We start from the raw sequence: 15,311 nt of genomic DNA, 5'->3' as shown, positions 1-15,311 counted from the left end.
GTTTGATTGAAAGAGGGACTTACCATGTTGTGATTTGCAGCCGCTTCTTCTTCTTCCTCTGAAGCTCAACTTGAGAAATCTCTCCGCAGCGGCTCTGTGTGTTTTATACGATGGAAATTTGGATGACACGTAACAAGCTACGTGTTTAAGTTCAGCAGGGTATGAAATTACGGGTTACGGGCCAGACCGCGGGTTTCACGGTACGGGCCGGGTTAACCCGTTTCTTCATAAGCCACTAATTGTACAACCCGCGCCCGTCTTGTTTAGTTACCATCCGGGACGGCTGCGGGTTTTCACGGGACGGGACGGGCCAACCCGCGGGTTTTGGCTTGGTTTGCCAGCTCTATTTAGCTATGTAGGCTAGAAATCAACACTTATAGTTTTGATCACTAACATTGACAAACATGCTTGAGATAGCAACACATGCGAGTTCGACTGAGCAATGCTCTAACAATCTCCCCCTTTGTCAATTTTAGTGGAAAAACTATTAATACATATGGAATACAAAAAATAAATTAATTAACTTTTGTAGCTCCTATTCCAATGCCTAATCTTCAACATTACTCGAAATCTTCGTCACTTCCAAGTACTCCAATGATCCCAAAGGTTGTAAGTTTAGCATCATCGTTGTTGAAAATCCGTAGCTATAACAATAAGAAAACAATAGTACTCAATCATTGTTTGACAGACGTATTTATGTGTCTATTTTCATCTCGATTTTGTATAATGTTAGTACCCATTTTTGTACTTATTATGGTGTTTTATGTATTTGTAGGTATTTTTGGAGAAATAAACATGTGCGGAGAAATTGGCTCAAAAAGCGGTATTTATGCGCGTGGGAGAAAATTACTAAAGCCACCCGGAAGTATCCCGGAAGCGTCCCAGAAGTGTGCCGGAAGTACCCTAGAAATGTCCCGGAGGAACCCCGAAAAAGTGCGGAAAATATCCCAGAAGAATTGCTAAAGGCACCCCTCGGTTGGATAAGGGGACCCCATGGCTATTTACACCCTAAAAATGATGTTTCCACCCAAATTGCTAAGGGGACTTCACTATTGGATAGGGGGAGGTCACCTTCTTTATTTTCAAAGACGGAAATGGCGGGAAAACTATATTAAGACTGCAAATTTCTCTCAATGGTTTTGGACGTGATTTCCTCTTGAATTTTTCATCGGATCAAGTTGGGTTGGGCTTGGTCTGATCGTGCAGGAGAAGTTGTGGGCTTGGTTGAGTTAAGAAAGAGAGATTTTATCTCAAGTTCACGAAACAGAGACGACATGCTCGGAACTTCGCTGGAAGATTTTCAGGGGATTGACTTGGGCTAGATTGTGGAGATAAAACAGGAAAGAATATACTCTGATCCGAGACTATCTACGAATAGTTTGGAGCAGTTTTGAACAACACAGATTCGACAGAAAGTCGCGTGAAGAACAACAGATGGGAAATATTTTCCGAGTCTTTGGAAGAAAGAAAAAGGAGATTCTATCGGGATTTCTTTGAGCTGTGAAATATATAAGAGTTATAGAGAAGTGAGAGAAGGGGGGATGAAGAGTTTGGGGTCGAGATAATCGGAGCAGAGGCTGGGAGAGACGAAGAACAGGAGAAGAAGAAAAGTTCTCTGCTGCTGCTCGAGGAGGAGGAAGAAGATGAAGAACAGACGCTTCTGAAGCGTCATTCTTCAACAGTGCCAGCTACAGAAGATAAGTGTCGCTCCTTTGCTGCAGTTCTGTTCTATCGTTTCCTTTTGGACGTGTTTCGTGCGTCTCAGAACCACTATTTTATAACTTTTGACTCTTTTAATCACACTTTGAACTTTGAATTAATATTTTGAGTGTGTGATTGATATGAATAACTAAACCCCAATACTGGGATGATGGAGGAAGCCATATTTTACACATATAAAAATTATATTTAATTCTTTTATGACTTCTTGCATTTTTATTAAATGTTTTATGATTTTTCTTAATTGATTGTCATTTCTTTTGATGGTTTATGCTTGGTCTTAGTAATTTTGATATGCCATGCTTTCGATTTACAGTTAATCTTCTAAAAATCTACCTTGGCAAGAATTAGAGTCCCTATTTTTATGTGAGCTATAATTGTTTTGGAAATAAATATATTAATTATATGAATGATAATGGTGGAATCCTGAGTCCTAGTGTCTCTTGATCCTGTGACAAATATTGTGTATATATTTTTATTTATAAATCTTTTCAAGTCCGAGCAACGAATTCTTATTTGCCGCAATCGAAATATTACAACATTGTTATACAGTGTCATAATATCATTACACAACGTCAATGTTCAACTGTATCCCAACTTCAACAACAATACTATGGTGATATGTATCACTCCCCTTAGTCAATACTCCATCTCACATGGAAACCACTCCCCCTTACATAATGATCCGAAAACCATATGTGTCTGTAGTGTGAACTACATATTAATTCTCCCCCTTTTTGTCAATAAAATTGGCAAAGGTACAAGAACGGGATCCTAATGAAATTTCCGAAAAAGATATTTCTTGACCAAAAGAAAGCAAAAATATCAACTTGTTCTTTATATGCAATTATAAATCCGAAGCTAAATGCATTCATCAAGGAGTTTATAAAGATACAAGATAACCCCTATAATATTCCACAGCCGCATTCCCCACAAAGATATGGAAATTAAGCGCAAGTTCAAAAGAACTCTCCCACATTAAATATCATTCCCGAAAGAACAACAAGAGCGACCTTAATTTCGAAATAAAAGAAGGATTTCTTTGGACATAACAAATCACATACAAGTATGAATTTGAAACCAAAAAGTTCAATTAAATTAACCACAAGAGAACCGATGATTAACTTAATCGACAAATGCTCAAACATAAGTGAACTTATGGAGATTTAAAAAATATAATTAGATTAATCACAAGAGAACCCATAATTAATCTAATTGAAATACACAACCAAATTAATCACAAAAGTAACCAATTTAATTGGTCATGCTCGACATAAGAAAACTTACGGAGCAACAACCAAATGCCAAACAAGATGATTAACTTAGTTGAAAATGCTCGACATAAAGTACCTTACGGAACAACAACATAGCTAATAAAAAATAATCAACTTGGTTGTTTAATGCTCAACATAAGACACTTTACGGAGCCTCACAGTAATACATAAAATATGGATCAGGGAAGATCAATTACTGCGGAATAAACAAGGATTCATTATATTTTCCATCATTATTTTCACAATGACATACAATAGACATAATCCTTGCAAACAAAAGATTTTAACCTATCTTCCATCAATAATTGACAATATATGCTTAACTTTTGTATTTGTCAAAAGTCCATTCATTCTTTTATCAACATATGAATATCGACATATGAAGGACTTTACTTTTGACAAGGTAATCTGCACTTCTTGTGGATTTAACGCAAATAGCATTTGATTTAAAAACATAATCATCCAAACCTATGTGCCATAAAAATTTATTACACCACGAAGTCATAAACTTTAAATCCAACAAAGAGAAGCTTAAAAAGATAGTGCGAAAGATAGATATAGTTATGAGAGATCAGTCACTCCATTCATAATGATCTCTTTCAATTTCATAAAACTTCTCTAGCATCTATGGAACATCATTTCCTGCATAATATACTTACTCTCTGAGAACCACATTTTCTTCTCGTTGTTCAACAAGTTCTGCTCGAAGGCGAGACAGTTCTTCAGCAGCTGGAGTCCTAGGAGCTCTTGAGTCTACCCTGACTGTAGAGGGCCTCATCTTCTCAATGCTTGACATAGTCATCGCAGTTGGTCCTCCAAGATCAGAGCCAAAGACAGGAATATTAGAGTTAATTAGCACAAATTCTTGAAATGAGACAAGGGAAACCTGGTTTCTTTCTTGTATTTTGTCTGACACTCATCATTTGATCAATAATAATTCCACAGAAGTCAATATTTCTCTCTTCAACAATGTAGTAGATGAACTCAGTAAGTCCCCTGGTCCAAGAGTTTCCGTCACAAGTACTGGGCATCATATTTTCCACAATAAGTTTAGCTGCAACTTTGAGAAACAATCCTGCTCCTCTTACATAAACCTTACCATCATTTCGAGAGAGGTATTTATCAAATAACCTGTTTGACAATACTCCTAAGGGAAGTCTTCCAAACTCAGGAGGAGGATATCTCTCACCTCCTAGAGGCATACTAAGCAGGTCGTAGATGACATAACGATTCACAGTAAAAATAGTGCCTCCAACCATGGTTTTGAAAGAAAAGAGAACAATATCTTCATCATGAATACTAGCATAGAACTGAGCGACCATATCAACACGAACACTCCCTAGAGGTTTATGAATTATTCCCCAATCATGCTTATTGAAAAACCCGACCAAACCGGGAACATCCAGTTTGGATGCATCATAGTACCTTTCACAGATGGGTGCTTTGTTTTTGAGCACTAGGTTCGCGAGAGGCAGGGTTGATGAACCCAGCACCGAGACTATCAAAGAATGATTCATCTCTATCTTGTTGGCTTGAACTCCCTACATGCCTAGTTCTTCTTCTACTTATGATTGCAAAGAATACAATAACGAAATTGAAAACTTACTTCGTTTGCGAACTGATGCTAATGGTGAATTACAAACACGAACTTAGAAGAACAAACTGTTTTTGACCCAAGAAGCAGTGTCTTCTTCTGATTCCAATGGTACAATCTATTAGCAAGAAGATTGAGAGAAGAAATCGACAGGGAGGGAGAAGTATGCGAACTGTTGGTTTTTCTCTTGAATTCTCGAACTGAAGAAAAAGGTGAAGAGAAAGAGAAGGAGAAAATTTTATTTTTAGATGTCAAACAACAATTTGATACGTTGGAGTACTAGACTCGTTCATGAGACATTTCCTGAAACAACGTGTGCGAACCGCTCGTGTGTCAACCAAGGACGTGTTTGGTACAAGGTGAACCATGAGTCTAACAGTGTTTGCACATCATAAAACCATGAGAGAGCTTCTTTACAACATCTCTTACATCTTGAAAAACTGAGACCATCCCAGAACACAATTGTCATAGAACTATCAAAGAACATTATCAGAATTAAGAGATTTTTGAAGATCTGATTTCTCTTTTTCCATTTTATCAGAGATTGAAAATAGTTTTGTCTGAAGCCATCTTGAAAATACATATCGGGAATTGGGTAAGGAAAAAATTTATGTGTAACAAGGTATTCATGTGACTGAGATTTAAACTTCTCTTGGACCAAAACTTGCAGGTTATTGCTAGAACCTTCAAGAAGAGAAGCACAACACTTATTGATGTCAAAATCAATATCAACCTATGCACAAATATTATTTGTCTCAGCTTGGTTTAGCCTCTCAAGAGATTCCTGCTCATTCTGGAGAAATATATCAACGTCAGAGACAAGCTTTCAAGTTTCTTTTCAATTCCAGAAAAGATTTCAAGAGTTTTTAAACCAGGTGGTGGTCTGGATAGAATTTCTTCTACGGATTTAATTAAATCAGTTATAGAAGAGAATTCTGGAATCCCTGGATCTGGTAGTGTACTTAATGAGATAACACTTCTGTCCATAGAGTCAGATTGCTACAAACACAGACTTGTAAGGTCTTAAATGTGTTTTCCCGCTCTGATACCAACTGAAAAAGTGGGGGTACAACAACCACACCCAATATTTCTCTTAGAAATCTGTATGGACAAACTCCAATATACTTTCTAGAGAATCAACTAGACAGTCGGACTCAATCTAGATAAAAAGTATATCAAAGAGTTTATATCTCAATCTCTATTTGATATATACTCAAGCAAATACAAATATGCGAGTCTTTATCAAAGAGAGGTAACTTGGATAGTACCAAAGACCAATGTTCAAGTGTCAATCAATTTAAATCAACAACCAAAAGGTCGGATATTCTAATTGATTGAACAACGCACAACCTGTGATATTTCAATTATATAACAAAATATAATGCGGAAAAGAAATAACAATGACACCAGAATTTTGTTAACAAGGAAACCGCAAATGCAGAAAAACCCCGGGACCTAGTCCAGATTGTACACACACTGTATTAAGCCGCTACAGACACTAGCCTACTCCAAATTAACTTCGGTATGGACTGTAGTTGAACCCCAATCAATCTCACACTAATCCAAGTTACATTTATGCTCCTACGCATCTGATCCCAGCATGATGCTACGTACTTGATTCCCTTAGCTGATGTCACCCACAACTAAGAGTTGCTACGACCCAAAGTCGAAGACATTAATAAACAAATCTGTATCACACAGAAAAGTCTACGATAATAGATAAATCCGTCTCCCACGAATATACCTACGAGTTTTGTTCCGTCTTTTGATAAATCAAGGTGAACATGAACCAATCAATAAACCAGTCTTATATTCCCGAAGAACAGCCTAGTATTATTGATCACCTCACAATAATCTTAATCGACGCAGCAAAAAAAGATATTGTGGAATCACAAAGGATGAGACGAATTGTTTGTGATTACTTTTCTATCTTGCCTATCGGAGATATAAAATCTCAAGCCAACTATTTCAAATGTACTCGTACGATAGAAACAACAAGATCAGATCACACAACTACAAGAAAAGTAGTATCGGTCTGGCTTCACAATCCCAATGAAGCTTTAAGTTGTTAACCTGGTTTAGAAGAAGAAACCAAAGGTTAAAGGAGAATCGACTCTAGCTATGCAACTAGTATCACACGTAAGGTGTGGGGATTAAGTTTCCCAGTTGCTAGAGTTCTCCCTTATATAGTTTTCAAATCCGGGTTTGCAATCAATGTTAGATTGGTAACAAAGCATTCAATATTCACCGTTAGATGAAAACCTGATTAGATTCAAGGAAATATTTCTCAACCGTTGGATCGAAAACTTAGCTTGTTACACACAAATGAAATGTCCAATTTTGGGTTTACGAACCGTTCCCAAACATTAACATTTGTTGGTTCAACAATAGTTAACCAAATGGTTAGCCATATGGTTACTTTCATATCAACCATATTCTTCTTCATCATAACTAGTTCAAATGACCCAAATGAACTAGTTAGAGAGTTGTTCAATTGCTTAGATCTTATGTAACTACACAAGACACAATCGAAGCAAAAGCGAGTTTATTCACTCGAATCGGTTCACGAGCTTTATATCCACGGTTTACAAAAGTATTCCTTAGTTTAAATAAACATGAGTTCAAGAACAACCGATTTTAGATATAACCTGCTCAAGTTCGCGGACTGGGTTCGCGGACTTAAACTCATGGAAGGAGTTCACAAACTCCAGCAGAAATTCTCGGGTCGAGAACTTCCGCCACTTCGCGGACTAAGTTCGCGGACTTGGCTCACGCCACTTCCATTTCTCTTGATCAATAAAGTTCGCAAACTTTGGTTCAAAGAATAAGGACTTATACATATATGTGTTTCCACAACAATGCTTATATCCTACCAATGGTTATGTAATCTAAACTCTCATTTCAATCATTGAAACATTCTCAGAGGACGGATATAGCCGTTATTCACAGACCATTTTTCGTCAGAGCAATTTTAAAAGTGATTGAAACATAACATGACTTTCGTCACTAGGTAAAGATGAATTTGGCTAAAGTGAAAGCTTACTAACACATATTTAGAGAAATAGATAGGAGAGATAAACTAGGCTTGAAATAGAAAATGTGCATAATGAAAGTCTATATATCAAAACGACTTTTGTCTGAAGAGTAGGAGATAGAATAGATAGACTTTTGAGCGACAGATAAGTTCAAGTCTCCACATACCTTTTAGTCGATGAAGATCCACCAGTTCCTTGAGTAGTCATTCGTCTTGTATGATGATTGCCATGGAGTTCTTCAACTCAACTAAACTTTCTATCCTAGTCCGAGACCTTTAGCTATGTAGGCTAGAAATCAAGACTTATAGTTTTGATCACTAACATTGACAAACATGCTTGAGATAGCAACGCATGCGAGTTCGACCGAGCAATGCTCTAACAATTAGTGCCTCTTTATTTAGTTAATCTTTTGGATTAGTCAGCTGCTAGCTTAGGGGGCGCTACACAACTAAACAGTCGTAATCTTCAGACTTCTCTGTTTCATTAACTCCTCTGAATGAGGTTGCGCCTTTCAACCATCTTTTTAAAATAAAGTGTGGCAGAATTTCATCAACCTCGAGCTTGCCGAGAACTTTAAGTACGTGTTTGCAATGTACGCCTTTAAATTCAAAGTATTGACACTCACATTAGCCTTAATATGTATCGGGTTTCACATTTACAATGAACTATTGGAATCCACCAACTTTATATTTTACTAAATAGTTGTTGAACTCATCACCTCTATCTATTTCTTCTGATTTAAAAAGTATAGACTCAAGAAATTGTTCGCGAAACTTTCTAAAGATATTCCGAGTGTATATTTCAGCAGCATGCTTTAATATTAAGTTCCTTTTGTCAATAATTCTCTTTATATGCTCCGACACGTAATCTTCTTCAATTTCTCTGTCAACAATTTTTTTTAGTGCTTGATCGTACCTAATCGCAAATTATTTAAGATTGGTCTTTGACGAGACAAATTCATTAAAAAATGCATTCACCCCTTCACTACGTCTGGTAGTATTCATCCCAGCATAAAAAGTTTCACGATGGTATACAGGCACCCATGACTCACGAATCTCATATAAAGTTTTTAGCCAATCATTGTTGCTTAAGCCAAACTCTTCTATCATGATGATCCACTTCTCTTCAAAATATTTGATTTTATAGGTATGATGGAGACATTTTTCACATCTTTTCTAAATTTTGACTTTTTCAGGTAAACATGAGATAATTTCTCTCCCAATTTCTTTATTATATGCCGAAGATATAAACGATGGCGAGTGTTCGGGAATACCTTCTTTATAGCAGAACCCATGGCATCGTTTAGGTCGGTTATAATAGCAGATTGATGTTTTCCTCCCATAGCTTCAAGACAAATATTAAACAACCATGAAAATGTCACTTTGGTCTTGTCCTGTAAAAGTGCACATCCAAACTGTATGGTTAGATAGTTTGTTTGTCCGGCATGTAATATCAAAGAAAACTACTTCTCCAAAATGGTCATATGACATTCGTGATCGAGCATCAACCAAGAAAAAATTTACCGCTCTACCTTGTTCGTCAACTTGAACCGCATAAAAAAATTCGGATTCTCAATTTGTTTCATTTGTAAATAATTGATGACTGGCTGGGCATCACCAACTTCCAAATTCTTATGCCTCACATTGCGTAAATGATTCCAACAATATCTTCAACTAAACCCTATCTTTGCGCCACCAAAAATGGATGGGACTTTGGAAATTTGAATGTTTTCCCTATTAAATGCCTCTGTCAAATCTTTTGCAATATCTGGCATGCATCCATTAATGCACATACGCTTCCTCTTGCTTGGTGATACGAATTTATAGTTGTGTTCATCTGCAAATATTGCTACTATCCATTTACTATGTTATTCGACAAAAAGAAATCGAATCTTTGCCTTGCACTCACATTTGATAGTACTGCAACTTCTTTTTTTTTTTTTTGTCTATTCCTTCGATGTTCTCTTCTTTCTTTTTTCCTTTCGTGAGCACAGACCATATAAACTGATGTCACTTCGTCTACACCAACGCGTGTTTTGTTTGTTGATCGAACCCTAACTGAAAATCCCTTTCGCCGGCCATATTCGATGTAATACTCCTGCGCTTCTTCACGTGTATTGAAATGCATTCCTTCGTATGGAGTCTCCAAATTGCTCACATCATTTTTTCCATAAGAAGAATGATTCATGGCCTCAATCTCATCACTCCGAAGTTGATCATCATCACAAGTGAAAGTATTTGGCGGCTCACCCATGCTAGATTTTGACGTGATATCTGATAATAATTGCAAGGAAGAAAGGGAAAATAATCATAAACAAGAAAGGGAAAAAAATTTACGGTGGAGAAACAAAGAAGAAGCTCGAAAAGAATTTCTCCAAAAATAAAATTTGGAATCAAGCAGAAACATAAAGAAAAGAAATCGTGGTAGATAAATATGGGAAGTTACAACAGAAAATAGGGGAATATATATATATATATTTTCTTAGTTAGTTAGTCCAGTACTTAATTAAATTATTGGCTCGGATTGGACGGGAGCCGTATAGCTTTAAAAAATGCCACCTCATTAAAATGTACTGCCGTAGGATATACCGTAATCAACGGTTATAAAAGTGTGTCTAACCTATGCGATCAAATTGGAAGTCCCATGATCCGGACCCTTAATTTAACAGGGTCTTCGCCTATCTTTTTTACTTTATCTGTGAAGATCGGAAATGCAAAAATTTTAACGGTCGTAATGTCATGATAGAGACTTAATTGATAACGGAGTACAAGATACCAAGTTCTTCATTCTCGTGTTGAGATATCTATATCGTTAGATCAGCTGAAACATGAATTTTTGAGTGGTTTTGTTTGGGATACATAACAAAATTACAGAACCCAGAGTTTCTTAATGTCCGGGATTATACCAACACAGTGTGGACCACATTTTGTAATAGCCTATTTGGTTACATATCCATAAATGATTTTCGACTTCTAGGAACTCACAGAATTAGGGGATATCCATATTAACTGGATATCAAAATTTAAATGGATTTTTTGAGGTGGCTAAGGGGTGGAAAAATATGGTGAACTTATCTTATTATCCTTAACCTAATTAGACTCAAATTTATACCCCATTTCTTAAAATCAGTTTAACCTAATATCTACAACACATTTCATCTTCTTAATTTCTTCATCTTCCAATCTCTTCAAAAATGGATGATCAGAAGCAATCAAGTAACAACCCAGAAGCAACTACTAATCCCAAAATCTCCAAATCAACATAAAAAGGTAATTAAGGAAAAGTTGAAATCAATGATATCATTCAACCCAATATTGAAATCCTTGAAGATGTTGAAGAAATACCATCAACGGCGAGAAGAAGACTGTAAGTGATGTCTAAAGTCAAACCCATTACTCTATTGTGTTCCATTCTTGTTATATTAGGTTAAATTATCGAAAATAGTGATTTTCAAGGTTTATATTGTTAAGCTATTTGTACTAGCATGATGACGACCCTTGACTTTTACTGTTAGTCGTCAAGATCGCAGGATGAAGATCATGACGACTGATGATCCAATATCCAGGGTCGTCTTGGTAAATGTCCCTCAAACATGACGACCTATGTTAGTTATTGTGTTCGTCATCTTTTATAACTTATAACATAACAGCTAAGTGGTGCAGGAACTTAATTTGTTTTTCCTATGTAAATTTTACGGCGTAGATCGCTATTGTTTTGAAAATAAAGCTGGCGACTATGTAGTTACACTTATGGTCGGCAAAGCGGCTAAATTACAACATGACGAATATTACAGGTTTTACTCTTAATACATGTGTTCATAGCTTGTACTTGTGTATTTTATTATTATTTAGGTTTCAACAGAATAACAAAGGAAAAGAAAACTCTCCTCTTTAAAAACCTCCTTGTGATATAACTGAAAAGAATTCTGTAGAAGAACTGCTAAGATGGATGGAGAGTAATCCAAAAGAATTCTATGTGAACAGTCCTAATTAAACTCCAATATTTAATATTTTTAATGTAATCTTTTTGTTTTATGAATGAAAACTATCTTTAGGTTAATGTTCAAATTGAAACTATTTTTACATTTAACTAAATTACAAAAATTAATTAAAAGTTAACCGCAATTGCGTTACATAATACTTAATGAAAATTGAATCTCTGCACGTGAATCTTGTATAGTTCATAGCATTCATCATAATTAATTAAACCATCTTTTGTTTTCTTCAGCAAATTTGGTATGAGCTCTAAATTTTTAGTTCTTCGATTAATAATCCAGGATGATCCCCTTTTATCATCCACATAATTTGCGTATACTTTCTCACTTCGTTATTGATGAAAGAATAACGAGTTCCTAGACACTCTTTAATTCTTCTTGAATTTACATGACTTAACGTCATAAACCTCTGAAACATAGTATCTTTTAAATTAAAAGTCGTTAGATTGAAATCTCCATCTCTTGCAACTGGAACCCAAGATCGAATTAGAGAAACATCTTCTTCTCGAGTGAAGCGAGAACTAGACACGTCGTTTATGCAAGCGTTAGGCATGTTGAAATGAATTTGAAGTTGATTAAGATGTACTTGAAATGAATTTGAACTTGGGTATCTTTAGAGTGAGAAATTTCTAGCCGTTGGATGAGGAACTACAGAGGGATGATCTAATCAGCGAGAGACCTCATAAGTAGCGCTGGTGGACTGACCAACGACTGATATTAAGATCATATAGAGATGGACATTCCATCGCTCGCTGGAAACTCCATCATGTATGCCTGTGTGGTATATTTGACACATTGCCACATACGTATGTCACTTTAACATGCATATAGTGGATGGGAAAGTAGCAAATTTTGGAGTTTGACATGTGCATATAGTGAGAGAAAAAAAGAGATGGAGTCTGGACTGGAGACCATAAAGGAAAAATAATAAAATAGATCAAGTAATTCGCATTGAATCATCAATTTTCTTCCGGAACAAACAAAAATTGCAAAATATACTTATTATAGTCTTAAAAAAAAAAATTGTATAAAAGGTCATTTGGATTGCTTCCGATTATACTTTCAAACTATAGTCTTTATTATTTTTACTTTTTTTTGCTACGCTGTACTGAGTCCTACAAAAACTAAACACAGTCTCCCACTTCTCTCATATCTGATCTCCCAGCTAGATCATTGTTGATCAGTTGCTTGATATCCTCTGGTGGTTAGTAATCCTAAATACCCACCGTAGCATTTGCATCACCAGCCTTGGAAAGACAGTATACCACTTTTTTTTGCCTCTCTATACATGTGTTGAAAGGTAGCATCTTCAAATCTCACCTTCAAAGCTTCAATGTCCTTCACTAAATTACGTATCTTCCAAGGCACCTCAGCTTCCATACTACACAATTGTATTGCATAGGTAGAATCACTTTTTATCTCCAATTTATTGATCCCTTTTCCTATCGCCAGTAACATTCCATCTCTTATAGCCTCAACCACGTTCTTGCCATTCTTGAATATATGTTTTGCATAACAAGTTTTAAATCCTCCCTGATCATCTCGAATGATTCCACCAATCCCAGCAAGTCCCATGATAATTGAAGCTCCATAGCAATTTAGTTTTGTAAAACCTTGTTTAGGAAAAATCCATGGAACATGCACTTCATTAGTACTGTAGCACACTTTTCTCATTTGATAAGAGATGATGTAGTACGCTCTAGCCTCCCTCAAAGCCCTAGAAAGAACTTCCACAGGATGAAAAACCACTTCCTTGAAATTCCTTTCATTTCTTCCTCTCCATTAGACTGTTAGAGCATAGCTCGGTTGAACCCACCAAGGGTTGGTATGTCAAGATTGTTTGTCATATTTTAGTGAAGTAAAACTCATTTCAAGAATCACTTGATTATTTACTAGAGTCAACTTCGTATAGATTAGCTTGAAAGTATTAGAATATGAGACATTACAAGTATTACGTGAAGAATTGAAGAATGAGAAGAAGTAAGGAGCTACAACGACGACATCATCCTTTCACTTGAGGTTAGTAATATTCGACTTGAACTGTTTCATTCCCTAACTATCTTTCAAGTCGTGCATATTGAAAACATAACTGCGAAGCTGTGAATGATTATACTCTAGTTAGACATAGTATTAAGGAATTACAATATGAAGTATAACGTCTATCTTTTTCGTATATAAGACATCGACATAATCGTATGAATGCTATTTTGATTATGTATGGGTATGGGTGAAGATTTCGTCCTAGGAAATAATGTTGTACATTCGTTTAAAGAAAGTAAATTCATAAACTTGTTTTGTGAATCGAAAGGGAAATCGCTAGGCTTATTGGTATTGTTATTCATTGCAAATCTTTTGACTTACCAATATGTGTGTTTAGTATAACCGCTCATAACTTGTTTATGTATCTTGGTAAAACTATTCACGAGGCCTGAATTTTGTATTGGTATGACTTTTATTAGTGAGACCGATCTTAAGTAATCACCTAAGATGGTAAGATCGATATCTTGAATTTGGTGTGACTAAATACTAGCCATTGGGTAACCGATCCTAGTAAGGGGTGTGACCGATCACAAGAGAGAGTGTAATCGATCCTTGTAAGAGGTTTAACAAGTTTTAGTAAGTTGGTGTAACCAATCCTAAAACTTGGTCAACCGATCACAAGTTTCACCATATGAAGTTGTAATCGATCCTAGTACTTAGTTAGCCATTTTATGGTAACTAGTGTAACCGATTATAGTACCCACTTGGAGGTAGAACCGAAAATTTATGTTTAGGTAGAACCGTGAAACCCATTAATGGTGATTAGATAGGATAATCAATCACATAGTTCTTGGAAGTCAGATGAACCAATTCTAAACTTGTTTGGAAGTGTGGAAAATCGGTTCCAAGATTGTAAATATGAAAAAGGATTTACAAAGTAAAGATTCAACATACTTTGAACATGTGCAGTAACTCTTATCTTTTATTGTTCAAAAATATTCCTTACTAACTAAAGGAGAATCGCAGATCGAAATAAATTGAGAATATTTTAATTAAGGTTTTTAGTTTTTATATGCTTTTAATTTCCAGCAATTAAAATGCATATCTTTTGAAAATAAAAATTATTAATGTGCATTTACTAGTTGGAGATTTTCTACTGAGATTTCGGTCATTAATTGGACAAAGCATTTCTAGGAATTATGAAAACCGATTTTGGATTTATTGCATATCTTTGAGAATATTCGGTTTTGGAAATTCCTTGGTATCCAAACTTCCTTGTCTATAAATATTGAAGTTTGCATTTCGAGTAAACTAATCCTCAGATCCAACAAAACTACCTAGTTGTGTTGTTACTGGTGGAGCCGCCTATTGGGAGAGGAAAGTACCCTAATTAGGCGAAATCTCTTACGACCGCTCGGTTTAAAGACTTCTCTGGGATTGAGAAGCTCTATTGGTACCGCTGGTGGGAAACTAGATAATTGCAGTTTATTATTAGTTTTCAATTGATTTGATTGACTAACGGTGGTTGAAATTTGATTGCACTTAGTTTGTTTATGCTTGAGAATATTCTCTTCTGATATAAGATTCACTCAAACTAGATCGAAATTTCGACGGGATCTTTAGACTGTTTGTAGATCTAAAGACGTCTTGTGATAATCCATTGTTAACAGACTTCGTTATGTGTGTGATTGATCACAAGATATTCAAGTTGATTG

Source organism: Papaver somniferum, chromosome 10 (assembly GCF_003573695.1).
Source record: "Papaver somniferum cultivar HN1 chromosome 10, ASM357369v1, whole genome shotgun sequence".
In the NCBI taxonomy this organism is placed as follows: Eukaryota; Viridiplantae; Streptophyta; class Magnoliopsida; order Ranunculales; family Papaveraceae; genus Papaver; species Papaver somniferum.
This window is presented reverse-complemented; position numbering follows the sequence as displayed.